General features: G+C 45.6%; 1 protein-coding gene across 1 annotated transcript in view; it reads right to left on the reverse strand.

The window, feature by feature from the left end:
• Positions 1 to 18,138, reverse strand: part of nr2c2 (nuclear receptor subfamily 2, group C, member 2) — a 388,941-nt gene extending 370,803 nt beyond the window's left edge. The window contains exon 1 of the mRNA XM_078210136.1: positions 18,009 to 18,138. The gene's annotated coding sequence lies outside the window, so the exon portion shown is untranslated. The remainder of the gene's footprint in view (positions 1 to 18,008) is intronic.
• Between the last annotated feature and the right edge of the window lie 325 nt (positions 18,139 to 18,463).

The following is an 18,463-nucleotide window of genomic DNA, read 5'->3' on the forward strand; positions in this document are numbered from 1 at the left end:
GTGGTCTCACCAAGGTCCTGTACAGTTGCAGCATAACCCCACGGCTCTTAAACTCCAACCCCCTGTTAATAAAAGCTAACACACTATAGGCCTTCTTCACAGCTCTATCCACTTGAGTGGCAACCTTTAGAGATCTGTGGATATGAACCCCAAGATCTCTCTGTTCCTCCACAGTCTTCAGAACCCTACCTTTGACCCTGTAATCCACATTTAAATTAGTCCTACCAAAATGAATCACCTCACATTTATCAGGGTTAAACTCCATTTGCCATTTTTCAGCCCAGCTTTGCATCCTATCTATGTCTCTTTGCAGCCTACAACAGCCCTCCACCTCATCCACTACTCCACCAATCTTGGTGTCATCAGCAAATGTACTGATCCACCCTTCAGCCCCCTCCTCTAAGTCATTAATAAAAATCACAAAGAGCAGAGGACCAAGCACCGATCCCTGCGGCACTCCGCTAGCAACCTGCCTCCAATCCGAAAATTTTCCATCGACCACCACCCTCTGTCTTCGATCAGACAACCAGTTACCTATCCAATCGGCCAACTTTCCCTCTATCCCACACCTCCTCAGTTTCATCATAAGCCAACCATGGGGGACCTTATCAAACGCCTTACTAAAATCCATGTATATGACATCAACTGCCCTACCTTCATCAACACCTCCTCAAAAAATTCTATCAAATTTGTGAGGCACGACTTGCCCTTCACAAATCCGTGCTGACTATCCTGGATTAATCCGCATCTTTCTAAATGGTCGTAAATCCCATCCCTAAGGACCTTTTCCATCAATTTACCAACCACCGAAGTAAGACTAACCGGTCTATAATTACCAGGGTCATTTCTCTTCCCTTTCTTAAACAGAGGAACAACATTCGCCACTCTCCAGTCTTCTGGCACCATCCCTGTGGACAGCGAGGACCCAAAGATCAAAGCCAAAGGCTCTGCAATCTCATCCCTTGCCTCCCAAAGAATCCTAGGATACATTTCATCAGGCCCAGGGGTCTTATCGACCTTCAGTTTATTCAAAACTGCCAGGACATCCTCCCTCCGAACATCTATTTCCTCCAGCCTATTAGCCTGTAACACCTTCTCTTCCTCAAAAACATGGCCCCTCTCCTTGGTGAACACTGAAGAAAAGTATTCATTCATCACCTCGCCTATCTCTACTGACTCCATACACAAGTCCCCACTACTGTCCTTGACCGGCCCTAACCTCACCCTGGTCATTCTTTTATTCCTCACATAAGAGTAAAAAGCCTTGGGGTTTTCCTTGATCCGACCCGCCAAGGACTTCTCATGTCCCCTCCTAGCTCTCCTAAGCCCCTTTTTCAGCTCATTCCTTGCTAACTTGTAACCCTCAATCGAGCCATCCGAACCTTGTTTCCTCATCCCTACATAAGCTTCCCTCTTCCTTTTCACAAGACATTCCACCTCTTTCGTGAACCATGGTTCCCTCACTCGGCCATTTCCTCACTGCCTGACAGGGACATACCTATCAAGGACATCCAGTATTTGTTCCTTGAAAAAGTTCCACTTTTCTTTAGTTCCTTTCTCTGACGGTTTCTGTTCCCAACTTATGCCCCCTAATTCTTGCCTAATCGCATCATAATTACCTTTACCCCAATTGTAAACCTTGCCCTGCCGTACGGCCCTATCCCTCTCCATTGCAATAACAAAAGACACCGAATTGTGGTCACTATCTCCAAAGTGCTCTCCCACAACCTAATCTAACACTTGGCCCAGTTCATTTCCCAGTACCAAATCCAATGTGGCCTCACCTCTTGTCGGCCTATCCACATATTGTGTCAGGAAACCCTCCTGCACACACTGCACAAAAACTGCCCCATCTGAACTATTTGACCTACAAAGGTTCCAATCAATATTTGGAAAGTTAAAGTCCCCCATGACAACTACCCTGTGACCCCCACACATATCCATAATCTGCTTAGCAATTTCTTCCTCCACATCTCTATTACTATTTGGGGGCCTATAGTAAACTCCTAACAACGTGACCGCTCCTTTCCTATTTCTAACCTCAGCCCATATTACCTCAGTGTGCAGATCCCCCTTGGGAAGTGCCTTTCCGCAGCCGTTAAACTATCCTTGATTAACAATGCCACTCCTCCACTTCTTTTACCAGCTTCCCTACACTTACTGAAACATCTATACCCCGGAACGTCCAACAACCATTCCTGTCCTTGTTCTACCCACGTCTCCGTAATGGCCACAACATCGTAGTCCCAAGTACCAATCCATGCCCCAAGTTCATCAACCTTGTTCCAGATGCTCCTTGCATTGAAGTAGACACACTTCAACCCACCTTCCTGTCTACCGGTACCCACCCTGGACCCTGATACCTTCCCCAATACCTCACCACCCTCACTGACTTCTGAACTACAACTCCTTTTCCCACTCCCCTGACAAATTAGTTTAAACCCCCCTGAAGAGCCGTAACAAGTTTCCCTCCTAGGATATTGGCGCCCCTCTGGTTCAGGTGCACCCCGTCCTGTTTGTACAGGTCCCACCTTCCCCAGAATGTGTTCCAATTATCCACGTATCTGAAACCCTCCCTCCTACACCATCCCTGCAACCACCTGTTTAACTGCACTCTCTCCCTGTTCCTCAACTCGCTATCCCGTGGCACCGGCAACGTACCAGAGATGACCACATGTTTTGTCTTGGCTCTCAGCTTCCAGCCCAGCTCCAGAAATTCCTGCTTTAAATCCCCATCCCTTCGCTTACCTATGTCATTGGTACCAATGTGTACCACGACTTGTGACTGTTTCCCCTCCCCCTTCAGAATCCGGAAAACACGGTCTGAGACGTCACGGACCTTGGCATCCGGTAGGCAACATACCATCCATGAGTCTCTTTTGCTGCCACAGAACCTCCTATCTATCACTCTAACTAACGAGTCCCCAATAACTATTGCCCTCCCGCTCTGCCCCTTACCCTCCCGAGACACAGAGACGGACACAGTGCTGGAGATCCTCTCACTGTGGCTCACCACTGGTATGTCATCCCCCTCAACCGTATCCAAAGCGGAATACTTGTTGCTAAGGGGAACGACCACCGGGGATCCCTGCACGGACTGCTTCCTCCCAGCCCCTCTCACCGTCACCCACCTGTTTTCATTCCTCGGAGTAACTGTATCCCTAAAGCTTCTGTCTATGGCCACCTCTGCGTCCCTAATGATCCTAAGTTCATCCAACTCCAGCTCCAGTTCCCTAACACGGTTTTGGAGGAGCTGCAGATGGGTGCACTTCCCACAGATGTAATCAGCAGGGACACTGTCGTCGTCCCTCACCTCAAACATAGTGCAAGAGGAACATAGCACTGCCTGCACACCCATCCCCTCTAGATACCTTGCCAGTACCAGGTAGAAAGTGCAGAAATGAATTTAAACTCACCCCTGCTCCCCCTGTCCCCCAAAGCCCTGTGAACAAAGCCTTATAGCTCACACTCTGCTTCCCACTCACTCCCCTGCCCGCTCCCGACGCTGCCCGCTGTATACTGCAGCCTACCTTTTATACTTCACGCGCTTAAAAAACCCTTCCCAGACTCCTTAGCAGCCCACTTCCAGTTTTCACTTTAAACTTAAAATTCTACTGCAAAAGTAAAGGCCAAAAAAAACCACACACTAGTTGACTAATTAAATAAATAAACAATTCAATTAATCTCTCACTAGCACTGCTGCCTCCAATCACTCCCTCTCAGCTTGCTCCAGTGGAACAATGAGATGTGCAGGTTAGGTGGATTGGCCATGCTAAATTGCGCCCAAGTATCAGTGAGACCAGCTAGGATAAATGCATGGGGTTATGGGGATAGGGCCAGGGTGGGATTGTGGTCGGTGCAGACTCAATGGGCTGAGTGGCCTTCTACTGCACTGTAGGATTCTATGATTCTCCTCAGTCAACTCCACTCGTTTCGTCCTCAAATAATTACAACAGATTCGTCAAGTATTATTTCCCCTTTGTAAATCAATGCTGACTTTGTCTGATTACATCACTGCTTTCCAAATGCTGAATGATAAAATCCTTGCTAATGGACTCCAGCAACTTGGCCAGTACATTAGGCTTACTGGTCTATAGTTCCCTGTTTTCTCTCTACCTCCCTTTTTGAATAGCAGGCTTACATTAGCAACCCTCCGATCTGTCGGAACCAGTCCAGAATTTTGGATTATCACCACCAATGGATCTACAATTTTCAGGGCCACTACCCTACCTACTCTGGGATGAAGATAGTACTGGACCAAGCCAGAATCCCAGGCTAGCCACAATGTTCACCCACCGACTGTGGCAAGGTCTGCACAATCTAACAGGCTCCAAGGTGAAGACGTGTAGAATCGTCAGAAACAATGCACCTCTCCACAATGAGCTCAACGCATTCTGTGCCATTTAAGCAAGAGATCAGCGAGAGGACATATTCCACCCCAGAAACCTCGGACGAAGCCTTAGGACCTCTTCGTGAACCTGCTCCTGCACCTAGCCAAACGTGCTATTAACAGGTCCAGGCAGTGGGCAACCAAGGGAGTCGTCCGACCCGACTGTCTGCCCCTCTTCCGTGGCTATATACGTAACCAAGCGTCCCTGAAAGGGAACTTGCGGTGCCCAAGGGCACCATCGAGGCCTTCTGCGCTCATTGGCACCACAGTGACCGGGGTGTATTATGACCCCCCTTAAATCACAATTTGGTTTGATGTTTTAAGTTTCCTTTATGCTTCATTTTTTGGTTTGATTGATTCCCTTCCTTTTGGAGGCTGCCCTTCTTGCTTTGTCCTCAGGTATGTTTAATTTAGTTTATTTCATTGACATCAAAAGAAATGTCCTGCAAGGTTGCATCCTCAGCCCCTTACTATACTCTTAGACACCAAAGACTGTGTGACCAAATTCCTCTCCAGCTCCATTTTCAAGTTTGCTGATGACACCACCGTAGTGGGTCGGATCTCAAACAATGATGAGACGGAGTACAGGAAACAGATAGAGAATCTGGTGAAATGGACCAACAACAATAATCTCTCCCTCAATGTCAGTAAAACGAAGTAGGTAATCATTGACTTCAGGAAGCGTAGAGGAGGACATGTCCCTCTCTACATCAAACGGGGATGAAGTGGAAATGGTTGAGAGCTTCAAGTTTCTCGGTGTCCAGATCACCAACAACCTGGGCCCTCCATGCTGATGTTATAGTTAAGAAAGCCCACCAATGCCTCTACTTTCTCAGGAGGCGAAGGAAATTCGGCATGTCTGCTACAACCCTAACCAATTTTTACAGATGCACCATAGAAAGCATCCTTTCCGGATGTATCACAGCTTGATATGGCTCCTGCTCTGACTAAGACCACAGGAAACTATAAAGGGTTGTGAATGTAGCCCAGTCCATCATGCAAATTAGCCTCCCATCCATTGACTCCATCTACACTTCCCGCTACCTCGTAAAAGCAGCCAGCATAATCAAGAACCTCTCGCACCCTTGACAGACTCTCTTCTACCTTCTTCCATCAGGAAAAAGATATAAAAGTCTGAGATCACGTACCAACTGATTCAAGAACAGCTTCTTCCCTGTTGCCATCAGACTTTTGAATGGACCCACCTTATATTAAGTCGATCTTTCTCTACACTGTAGCAATACAATCTGCACCCTCTCTTTTCCTTCTCCCCATGTTCTCTATGAACAATATGCTTTGTCTGTATAGCACACAATAAACAATACTTTTCACTGCATACCAATGCATGTGACAATAACAAATCAAATTAAAAAAAGATCAGACTTTAGACATTTCTCCACCTTCACATTTCTGTCCTAATGCTGATTTCCTTCAGTTCCTTGTTTCTCTCAGAGCTTATGGTACATTATTCAAGTCTTCCTTTGTCAAGACAGAAGCAAAGTACGAACTTAGTTCCTCGGCAATGTCTTTGTTCCCCTTCTGAATTCTCCCGTTTCTGACTATAAGGGGCCTACATTAGTATTTGTCAATTTTTTACTCTTTACATATATATATATATATATAACTTTAGTCAGTTTTTATGTCCCCCACTAGTTACTTTCATACTCTATTTTCCCCTTCCTAATCAATCCCGTGGTCCTCCTTTGCTGAATTTTAAACCCAATCCTCAGGTCTATTGCTTCTTCTTGCCAATTTGTATGCTTCTTCCTTGAATCATACACGATCTCTAATTTCCCTTGTAAGCCATGGCTTGGCCACATTTCCCTCACCACTCTTGCTCCAAATAGGAATAAACAACTTTTGGAGTTCACCTATTTGTTTCTGAAATGCAGCCATTGCCTGTCCACTGTCTTTCCTTTCAGTAATGTTTCCCAGTCCATCATGGCCAATTCATGTCTCATACCATCATAGTTACCTTTATTGAGATTCAGGACTCTGGTCTCAGAATCAACGTCACTACCCACCTTGACAAAGAATTCTATCATGTTATGGTCGCTCATCCCCAAGGGTTCTTTCACAACTACATTGTCAACTAATCCTTTCTCATTGCACAATACCCAGTTCAAGATGGTCTGTTCCCTTGTTGGTTTCTCAAAGTATTGGTCCAGAAAACCATCCTGAGTACACTCCAGAAATGTCTGTCTGTTGTACTATGACTAATTTGACTCTCCCAATCTATACGCAGATTAAAATTGCCCAAAGTAACAGATGTTCCTTTAACACATGCATCTCTGATTTCCCGTCTGATGCTTTTCCCAGCATTACCACCAGTTTGGTGGTATGTATACCACCCCCCCAACAAATGTTTTTTGCCCTTTTGTGTTGCTTAACTCGACCCATAGATTCCACATCATCTTTCCTCAATATCATCTTTTATCAACAATACAACTCCACCACCTTTTCCTTTCTGTCTTTCCCTCCTAAACACTGAACTGCCCTCAATGTTTAGTTCCCATCCTTGGTCACCTTCGAGCCACGTCTCCATAATGCCAATTATATCATATCCCTTTACATTTACCAAGACTGCAAGAAACTACAAAGGGTTGCGAACATAGCCCAGTCCATCACACAAACCATTGACTCCATCGACACTTCCCGTTGCCTTGGAAAAGCCGCCGTATAATCAAGGACCCCAAGCAACCCGGGCATTCTCTCTTCCACCTTCTTCCGTCAGGAAAAAGACTTTTCAGAAAAAGTCTGAAAACACATACCAGCTGATTCAAGAACAGCTTCTTCCCTTCTGACATCAGGCTTTCTAATGGTCCGATCGCACATTAAGCTGATCTTTCTCTTCACCTTATCTGCAACTGCAACACTATATTCTGCATCCTACCCTTTCTTTCTCCCCATTTACCCTATGAACGGGTCTGTTTTGTCTGTAACAGATCGCAAGAAACAATACTTTTCACTGCATCACAATGCTTGTGACAATAATAAAATCAATTTTACTGAGCAAAGTGTTACTTTCTGTACATTATTTTAAAATAGAAAATGATTTATACATGAAAGAAAGCCCTGTCATTATACATCGTAACTTTGGTTTTATATTGGATAAACATCAGGAAGTGTATTACAAAGAACAAAGAAGTGTATAGCACAGGAACAGGCCCTTCAACCCTCATGATGCCGTAACTAAACTAAAACAAACCTGCCCTTACTCGGTTCGTATCCCTCTATTCATGTACCCATCCAGATGCCTCTTAAATGTTGCTAATGTGCCTGCTTCCACTACCACCTCTGGCAGCGCAATCCAGGCACCTACCACTCTCCGTGTGAAAGACTTCCCCCGCACATCCTCCTTAAACTTTTCCTCTCTCACCTTGAACCTGTGCCCCCATGTAATTGACACTTCCACCCGTGGAAAAAGCCTCTGACTATCCACCTTGTCTATGCCTCTCATAATTTTGTAGACCTCTATCAGGTCTCCCCTCAGCCTCTGTCTTTCCAGTGAAAACAATGATAGTTTATTCAACCTCTCCTCATAGTCAACACCCTCGTCACCAAGCAACATCCTAAGCAAATGTTCTTTGCACTCTCTCCAAAGCTTCCACGTATTCCTCCTTCTGATAGCGTGGCAACCAGAACTGCATGCAATACTCCAAACAGCCTAAACAAGGTTTTATATAGCTGAAACATGATTTCCCAATTCTTGTACTCAATGCCCTGGCTGATGAGGGCAAGCATGCCATATGCCTTCTTAATCACCTTGGGCACCTGTGTTGCCACTATTAGTGTCGAAAAGTGGCAAAGCACCTGCGACATAATAAGCAAGTTTAGGAAGTTTAGATGTTTTTATGCGCAAGTATATTGAATGTATAATTATAAAATCCTCCAGAACGTATGCATGAAACACTGGAGGATGACTAGTTGCTGTATCAAACAATATAATACCTTAAACCATGAAAGCTGCATTGTTAAACAACCCAATACCATAGTGAATGTCTGTAAGATCAAGCTGGGGTCTGATTATTTGATCAGTAGGAGCCTCTGATGAATATATCAAACTGCAAGAGTAGAACAAAATTACAGTCACACCAAAATGTCCCCACAAAGCATGTGTATCCTAGCTGGAGGACATAACATGATAAGGGCAGGCATAAGTTGGTTGCTTTAATCTGGTGAGAACAGGATGATATGTTTCATTCCAATTGGAAACGCCAATTAGTAAATGCAGGAAGGATTCTCAGATAATGCTTTTGTTACATGGCTTAGTGGAGAGATAAGGCCATCCTGACTCAAAGGATACAACCCATAGTTAGATGTTTATGACCACATCAGGGACAGGAACAGGAGGAAATAATGATCTGCTTAGCAGAGATACCCAATGATCCCACACCAAGGCCGCAAATGACGAACTAGCTATTCATCCCCAAGATGCCAGAGACAACTGCTGATCACTCGGATACCCCCACTGTGACTAATAGCCACTTTAACTGGATCAAGGGGATAATGTATGTAATCAATAGCCCTTAGGATGTCCAGCCGAGATGGGTCGAGTAACTGTACAAAAGTTGATGATTTTCTTTGCCTCAGTGGAGTTGCATTTGGGCTTGCCCTGTCACTTCTCCCCGCTGGTGTGAGAGCTCAATAAACTGTTTGACGATTGAAACAGCTCTGAGTGTGGAATGATTATTCTGAACTCATTCACGCTCACACCACTTTTAGGGAACTGTGGACCTGCACGCCCAGATCCCTCTGTATGTTAATGTTCCCAAGGGTTCTGCCGTTTACAGGAAAATTCACACCTAAATTTGATCCTCCAAAATGCATCACCTTGCAGCTGTCCAGATTAAAACTCCATCTGCCATTTCTGTGCCCAAGTCTCCAATTTATCTATATAAGGTGTAAGATATAGGAGCAGAATTAGGCCAGTCAGCCCATTGAGTCTGCCCCACCATTCAATCATGGCTGATATGATTCTCATCCCCATTCTCCTGCCTTCTCTCCATAACCTTTTATCCCCTTATTAAATCAAGAACCTATCTCTGTCTTAAAGACACTCAATAACCTGGCCTCCACAGCCCTCTGTGGCAATGAGTTCCACAGATTCATCACCCTCTGGCTGAAGAAATTCCTCCTCATCTCAGTTTTAAAGAAGCGTCCCTTCACTCTGAGGTTGTGCCTTCGAGTTCTAGTCTCTCCCACTAGTGGAAATATTTTCTCCACGTCCACTCTATCTAGGCCTCTCAGTATTCTGCAAGCTTCAATTAAATCCCTCCTCATCCTTTTAAACTCCATCGAGTATAGGCCCAGGCTCCTCATATGACAAACCCTTCATTCCTGGGATCATTCTTGTGAACCTCCTCTGAACCCCCTCCAAGGCCAGCACATCCTTCTTTGGGTATGGGGCCCAAAACTGCTCACAACATTCCAAATGGGGTCTGACCAGAGCCTTATACAGCCTCAGCAGTACATCCTGCTCTTTCTAGCCCTCTAGAAATGAACACTAACATTGAATTTGCCTTCCTAACTGCCAAATGAACCTGCATGTTAACCTTAAGAAAACCCTGAACCAGGACTCCCAAGTCCCTTTGTGCTTCAGGTTTCCAAAGCCTTTCCCCATTTAGAAAATAGTCTATGCCTCTATTCTTCCAACCAAAGTGCAAAACCTCACACTTTCCCACATTTTCCATCTGCCACTTCTTTGCCCACTCTCCTAGCAGTCTCCCCACTTCCTCAACACTACCTGTCCCTCTACATATCTTTGTATCATCTGCAAGTTTAGCAACCATGTCCTCAGTTCAATCTTCCAGATCATTAATGTATATGATGAAAAGTTGTGGTCCCAACACTGACCCCTGTGAAACGTCACTAGTCACCTGTTGCCATTCTGAAAATGACCCCCTTATCCCCACTCTCTGCCTTCTGTCTGTCAGTCAATCTTCTATCCATGCCAGTATCTTGCCTCTCAGGCTTTTAGCTTATTTGGCAGCCTCCTGTAAGGTACCTTGTCAAAGTCTTTCTGGAAATCCAAATAAATCACGTCCACTGGCTCTAACTTCTTCGTTAGCTGCTCAAAGAATTCTGACAGATTTATCAGACATGACCTCCCTTTGACGAAGCCATGCTTATTCAGCCCTATTTTGCCAAGCATTTCCAAGTATTCCACAATTTCATCCTTAATAATGGATTCCAAGATTTACCCACGACCGAGTTCAGGCTAACTGACATATAATTTCCTGCGTCCCTCCCTTCTTGAATAGGGGGTTACATTAGCCTTTTTTCAGTGCTCTGGGACCTTCCCTATCTCCAGTGATTCCTGAAAGAAAGATCACCACCAATGTCTCCACAATCTCCTCAGCTACCTCCTTAAGAACTCTGTAGTCCATCCGGTCCAGGTGATTCATCCACCTTCAGACCTTGCAGCTTCCCCAGCACCTTCCCCTTAGGTGATAGCTACTACATTTACCTCTGCCCCCCTGACTCTCTTGAAATTCTGGCACGTTACTGGTGTCTTCCACCGTGAAGACTGATACAAAGTACCCATTCAGTTCCTCTGCCATTTCTTTGTCCCTCATTACTACTTCTCCAGCCTCATTTTCCAGCAGTCCAATGTCCAATCTTGCCTCTCTCTTATCTTTTATATATCTAAAAAAAATTATTGCAATCTCTTTTTATATTACTAACTAGCTTACCCTCATATTTTCATCTTCTCCACCCTTCTTGTCCTCTGCTCGCATTTAAAGGCTTCCCAATCCTCTGGTTTCCCACTATTCCACGCCTCACGGGTATGCTCTTCCCTTTGCTTTTATGCTATCCCTGACTTCCTTTGTCAGCCATGGTTGCCTCGTCCTCCCCTTAACATGCTTCCTCTTCCTTGGAATGAATTCATATTCTGGTGTATCCTCTGACAATCCCCAGCACTATTAGCAACTCCACCAATCTTTGTGTCATCCGCAAACTTATGAATCAGACCACCCACATTTTCCTCCAGATCATTTATATATACTACAAACAATAGATCACCCAGCAATGATCCCTGAGGAATACTACTAGCTACAGAACTCCATTCTGAAAAATACCCTTCCACCACTACTGTTTTCTATAACCAAGCCAGTTCTGTATCCATCTAGCCATCCCATCCTGAATCCCATGTGATTTGTTTTAGTACCAGACTGCCATGTGGGACCTTGTCAAATGCCTTAATGTAGTCCATATAAACTACATTCACAGCCCTTCCCTCATCAATTATCTTTGTCACCTTTTCAAAAAACTCAGTCAAGTTGGTGAGACATGACCTTCCCCATTCAAAACAATGCTGCCTGTCACTAACTAGTCCATTTTCTTCCAAATGTGCATATATCCTGTCCCTCAGTATCTTCTCCAAACGTTTCCCCACCACTGACATCAGGCTCACCAGCCTATAATTTCCTGCATTATCCCTGCTTCCTTTCTTAAACAAAGGGATTGGCTATTCTCCGGTCCTCTGGAACCTCCCCCGTGGTCAAAGAGGATGTGAAGATATCAGTTAAGGTGCCAGCTTTTTCTCCCCTCGTCTCCCACAGTAACCTGGGATAGATTCCATCTAACCCCGGGGACTTGTCTACCTCAATGCAATTTAGAATACCCAACATTTCCTCCTTTGATACACTAACATTCTCGAAAACGTTCACACACCTAGCCCTGACTTCAACATCTGCCATGTCCTTATCCTTGGTGAATACCGATAGAAAGTGCTTATTAAGGATTTCACCCACTTCCTGTGGCTCCACACATAACTTCCCTCGATTGTCCTTGAATGGGCCTACTCTTACTCTTGCTACCCTCTTGCTTCTAATATATGCATTAAAAACCTTGGGATTCTCCTTCACCCTGTTTGTTAAAGACATTTCACGACCCCTTTTAGCCCTCCTAATTTGGCGTTTAATTTCCTTCCTACTTTCAGTATACTCCTCAAGGGCTTCATCAGTTTTTAGATGCCTAGACCTATGATAGAAACCCTACAGTACAGAAAGAGGCCATTCGGCCCATCGAGCATACCTACCCCCATATCCCTACATATTTTACCCGCTAATCCCTCTAATTTATGCATCTCAGGACACCAAGGGGCAATTTTAGCATGGCCAATCAACCTAATCCGCACATCTTTGGACTGTGGGAGGAAACCAGAGCACCCGGAGGAAACCCACGCAGACACAAGGAGAATGTGCAAACTCCACGCAGACAGAGACCCAAGCCGGGAATCGAACCCAGGTCCCTGGAGCTGTGAAGCAGCAGTGCTAACCACTGTGCCGCCCATATGCTTCTTTTGCATGCTTCTTTTTTTTAAAAATTCATTCATGGGACATGGGCATCACTGGCTGGCCAGCATTTATTGCCCTTCCCTCGTTGCCTGAGGGCAGTTGAGAGTCAACCACATTGTTCTGGCTCTGGAATCACATGTAGGCCAGACCAGGTAAGGACGGCAGATATCCTTCCCTAAAGGACATTAGTGAACCAGGTGGGTTTTTCTGACAATCGACAATGGTTTCATGGTCATCAGTAGATTCTTAATTCCAGATTTTTTTAAAATTGAATTCAAATTCCACCATCTGCCGTGGCAGGATTCGAACCCAGGTCCCCAGAACATTAGCTGTATTTCTGGATTAATAGTCTAGCGATAAGACCACTAGGCCATTGTCTCTCCTTTTTTCCTTTTGACTAAGCTTACAATTTCCCTTGTCATCCATGGTTTCTGAATCCTGCCATTTCTATCTTTCATTTTATCAGGGACATGCCTGTCTGCACTTCAATCAACTGGCCTTTAAAAGCCTCCCACATGCCAGATGTGGATTTGCCCTCAAATAGCTGCTCCCAAACCACATTCCCCAGTTCTTGTCTAATTTGGATGTAATTGGCCATCACACATTTAAGCACCCTCACCCGAGGGCCATTCTTATCCTCATCCATGACTACCGAAAATCTTATGGAATTATGGTCACCAAGCCCAAAAGGCTCGCCCACTGAAACATCGATCACCTGGCCTGGCTCATTCCCCAGTACCAAGTCTAGTATGCCCCCCTCCCTGGTTGGATTGTCAACATACTGTATCAAAAAGCCCTCCTGGACACACCTATCAAATTGCTCTCCATCCTAGCCTCTGGTTGTAAGGGAGTCCCAGTCAATATGGGGGAAGTTAAAGTCACCCACCACAACTACCCTGCTTTTTTTTCACACTTCTTAACATCTGACTACACAACTGCTCCTCTGTCTCCTGCAGGCTGTTGAGACGTCAATAGTACACTCCAAACACTGATTTCACCCTTCCTATTCCTGAGCTCCACCCATAATGCAAGATCCCTCCAATGTATCCTCCCTCAACACAGCTATGATATGCTCCCTAATCAGCAATGCAACTCCCCCTCCCCTTTTGGTTCCCTTTCTGTCCCGTCTAAAACAACAATATCCCAGAACGTTAAGGTGGCCGTTTTGTCCTTCCTTTAACCATGTCCATGGGAGAGTTTCATGGTAATGTTACTTCAACTTTCACAAAATAGCAGCTGAATTTTGAACTTGACTAATTATCCCACCACTGTTTCACAAACAGCTAGAAAAGATTGATGTTAATTATGGTTAACATAAGGAAAAAGGAGAGGAAGAGAGAGAGAAAATACAGACTCAGCCAGAGAGATAGAGCTGAGAAAGAGACTGGTAAGAATTAGAAGGAACTGGAGTGAAAGCAATGAAGCGATCGAGAGTGGTGTTTGGGAGAGGAGGAGAGTGGTGAAGGAGAGTGGTGTTTGGTGGAGTTTGCACATTCTCCTCGTGTCTGCGTGGGTTTCCTCCGGGTGCTCCGGTTTCCTCCCACAGTCCAAAGATGTGCCGGTTAGGTTGATTGGCCATGCTAAAATTGCCCCTTAGTATCCTGGGATGCGTAGGTTAGAGGGATTAGTGGGTAAAATATGTAGGGACATGGGGGTAGGGCCTGGGTGGGATTGTGGTCGGTGCAGACTTGATGGGCCGAATGGCCTCTTTCTGTGCTGTGCTATAACCATGTCTACAATCTTGTAGACTTCTATCAGGTCGTGAAGGCTGCCTTGGAGAACGCTTACCCGAAGATCAGAGGCCGAATGCCCGTGACCGCTGAAGTGTTCCCCAACAGGAAGAGAACACTCTTGCCTGGTGATTGTCGAGCGGTGTTCATTCATCCGCTGTCGTAGCATCTGCATGGTCTCCCCAATGTACCATGCCTCGGGACATCCTTTCCGTCACGACACACGACAGCGCAGAGTCGCTGAGCAGAGACTGATAGCCAAGTTCCACACACAGGTGAGGACGGCCTCAACCGGGATCTTGGGTTCATGTCACACTATCTGTAACCCCCATGACTTGCCTGGGCTTGCAAAATCTCACTAACTGTCCTGTCTGGGCACAATACACATCTCTTTAACCTGCGCTTAACGCTCTCTCCACTCACATTGTCTGTACGTTTGAGACTTGATTCCCTGTAAAGATTCGCATTCCAACCATTATTTTGTAAATTGAGTTTGTGAATAGAACTCCCACTCACCTGATGAAGGAGCAGCAAGCGTTCCGAAAGCTAGTGGCTTTTGCGACCAAATAAACCTGTTGGGACTTTAACCTGGTGTTGTGAGACTTCTTACTGTGTTTACCTCCTCTGTAGCCAGTGAGGATACAAAGATTTCTCTCAAGGCCCCAGCAATTTCCTCCCTTGCCTCTCTCAGTATTCTGGTATATATCCCATCAGGCCGTGGGGACTTGTCTATCTTAATGTTTCTCAAGACCTCCAATATCTCCATCTTTTTGATCTCAACATGACCCAAACTATCTACACACCTTCCCCAGATTCATCATCCACCAAATCTTTCTCTTTGGTGAGTACTGGTGCAAAGTTAATACCTCACCCATTTCCTCTGGCTCCACAAATAGATCTCTCCCCTGTCCTTGAGTGGGCGAACCTCTTGCTTCTTATATATGTATAAAAAACCTTGGACTGTTCCTTAATCCTGCTGGCCAATGACGTTTTGTGAGCTCTTTTAGCCCTCCTTACTCCTTGCTTAAGTTTCTTTCTACTTTCCTTGTATTCCACACTTGCTTCATGTTTTCCCAGCCTCCTAGCCTTGACAATGCTTCCTTTTTCTTTTTGACTAGGCTCACAATGTCTCTCGTTATCCAAGGTTCCCGAAACTTGCCATACTTATCCTTCATCCTTATAGGAATGTGCCGGTCCTGAATTCCTATCAACTTACATTTGAAAGCCTTGATTTGCCCTCAAACATCTGCCTCCATCGACATTCTTCAGTTCCTACCTAATATTGTTGTAACTAGCCTTCCCCCAATTTAGCACCTTCACCTGAGGATCACACTTATCTTCATCTGTCAGTACCTTAAAGCTTACTGAATTATGGTCACTGTTCCCGAACTGCTCTCCTACTGAAATGTCGACCACCTGGCCAGGCTCATTCCCCAATACCAGGTCGCGTATGGCCCCTTCCCTAGTTGGACTATCTACATCCTATTTCAAGAAGCCTTCCTGGATGTTCCTTACAAACTCTGCCCTATCCACACCCCTAGCACTAAGTGAGTCCCAGTCAATATCGGGGAAGTTAAAATCACCCACCACAACAACCCTGATACTTTTACACCTTGCCAAAATCTGCTCACATATCTGTTCCTCTATCTCCCGCTGGCTTTTGGGAGGCCTATCGTAAACCCCCAACATTGTGACTACATCTTTCCCATTCCTGAGCTCTCCCCATATTGCCTCGCTGTATGAGCCCTCCGAGGTGTCCTCCCGCAGTACAGTGTGATATTCTCCTTAACCAGTAGTGCAACTCCCCCACCCCTTTTACATCCCCCTCTATCCCGCATGAAACACCTGTATCCTGGAATGTTAAGCTGCCAATTCTGTCCTTCCCATAACCAAATCTCTGTAATGGCAACAACACCATAGTTCCAAGTACTAATCCAAGCTATAAATTAATCTGCCTTACCTAGTACACTTGCATTGAAACAAATGCACTTCAGTCCACCAGACCCTCTTTGATCAGCAAGCACACCCTGCCTGCTCTTCCTGAGTCTTACTGGTCCTACTCTGCAAGTCGCCTTCAGTTAATTCACCTTTGCTTTTGTTCCCACCCCCCTGTCAAACTAGTTTAAATCCTCCCGTGTGACACTAGCAAATCTCCCAACCAGAATATTTATGTCCCTCCAGTTTAGATGCAACCCATCCTTCTTCTACAGGTCCCAACTGCCCTGGAAGAGATCCCAATGGTCCAGATATCTGAAACCCTCCCTCCTACACCAGCTGTTTAGCACCTGTTGAGCTGTCTATCTTCCTATTTCTAGCCTACTGGCACATGGCACAGGGAGCAATCCTGAGATTACAACCCGAAAGGTCCTGCTTCTTAACTTTCTACCTAACTCCCTAAACTGCTGCTGCAGGACCTTGTCACTCTTCCTACCTATGTTGTTTGTACCAATATATATCTTTTGACAACAATTTCAATTAAATTGTTGAACTACTGGGGAAACCACTAGCTGGTGGTGGGTGGGGGAAGAGGATCAGTTCTGTGCTTTTTAAAGCACTGCTTGTAGCCAGGAGGAGGAGAGGTCCACCCAGATTGTCAAGCAAATCTTCTGCCACAATCAAGCAACTTTCTCCCCAGCACCAACCAAAGATGTTTCTCAGCCATCCCTTCCCCAATTGCTGGCGTGGCTATCTACCCCCATCTCCTCACCAACCAACAATGTTTGCCATTCTACCCATCCTTCTAATTACCAGTCCAACCCCCATGACCAACTCCAATTTTTCCCAGAGCTCCTGTTATCCGACTCAACATTGCAACTAATCCTACCTTATGTTTGGTCTTTTTCTAAGTCTGTTTGCCCTAAGATAAAAGCAAATCACTACAGATGCTGGAATGTGAAACAAAAACAAAAAAATGCTGGAAAATCTCACAGGTCTGAAAGCATCTGTGGAGCAAGAACTGGAGCTAACATTTCAAGTCTGGATGACCCTTCGTCAGACTCAAAACTTCAATTCTCCATCACACTTGCTGAGTTTTGCCAGCATTTTCTGTTTTTGTTTCAGATTCCAACATCCACAGTAATTTACTTTTATATTGTTTTACTTTATTAATGCTTAAAACAAACAGATATTCTCTGCATCATATCACTATAATATGGAGATGCCGGCGTTGAGATATCACATCACTATAGAAAGAAAGGTTAAACCAGGAGCAACACCTCGGAAAGTCAGCCAGTACAGGCCCCACTACTGACTACAATTGATTGGCTGATCAACGGATAATCACCAGTTTCCAGACACTCTGAATCGCTGAAGCGCCTGTCAATCACTTTGGGGACCCTGGTTTCCGCTGTTGTTGTACTGAAGGCGGTTTGAGGGGGAGGGCAGCTGCCGTCCCGCTGGCAACTCCGCCCCGCCCGCTCTCCGGGTCCCCCGCAGTCTCCCGGACCCTGCTCTCTCCCGGCTAGTTTCACCCCGAGAAGAGCAGGGAACCGGTTCACACGCAGCCGGCAGTACCAGGCTTCAGCTGCAGCCGAACCAGTTTATCGGCGATCTCCCGCGGGGGGCCGGACTCAGAGCCACGCTTACCTGCAGAAAAATGCTTTATTTCATAGTTTTTAAACCCATTTTCTTCCCTTCAGAGGTCATAGTTCATGACCTTGGCGCTTTTTTTCTCTGTCGCGGGTATTAGCGATTCAATCAGTGGAGGAGATCTGCCTATGCGCCTGCGCAGCCTGTCTGCTGACAGCTGCAATTCCCATTGGCTGACACAGCTCGGCATCCCACGTGGGCTTGCCGGCAGGGTTCGGCCATTTCCGTCGACCGCGCCTCACTTCGGCCGTTTCCGGAAGTCTGATGCCTTGCAGCATCCAATTTCAATTCTGGAATGCCTTTTCGTTCCTGATGGATTCTGCCAGGCTTTCATGGTGAAGACCACACCAAGTGTGCATTAACAAATTAAGTTTCTGTATCAAATATGATGTGTTTCTGATCATCTTGGGCACCTGTCTCCCTCTCTCTAAATCTAAGGGAATTAGTATGAA

This window comes from Mustelus asterias, chromosome 3 (genome assembly GCF_964213995.1).
Source record: "Mustelus asterias chromosome 3, sMusAst1.hap1.1, whole genome shotgun sequence".
NCBI lineage: Eukaryota > Metazoa > Chordata > Chondrichthyes > Carcharhiniformes > Triakidae > Mustelus > Mustelus asterias.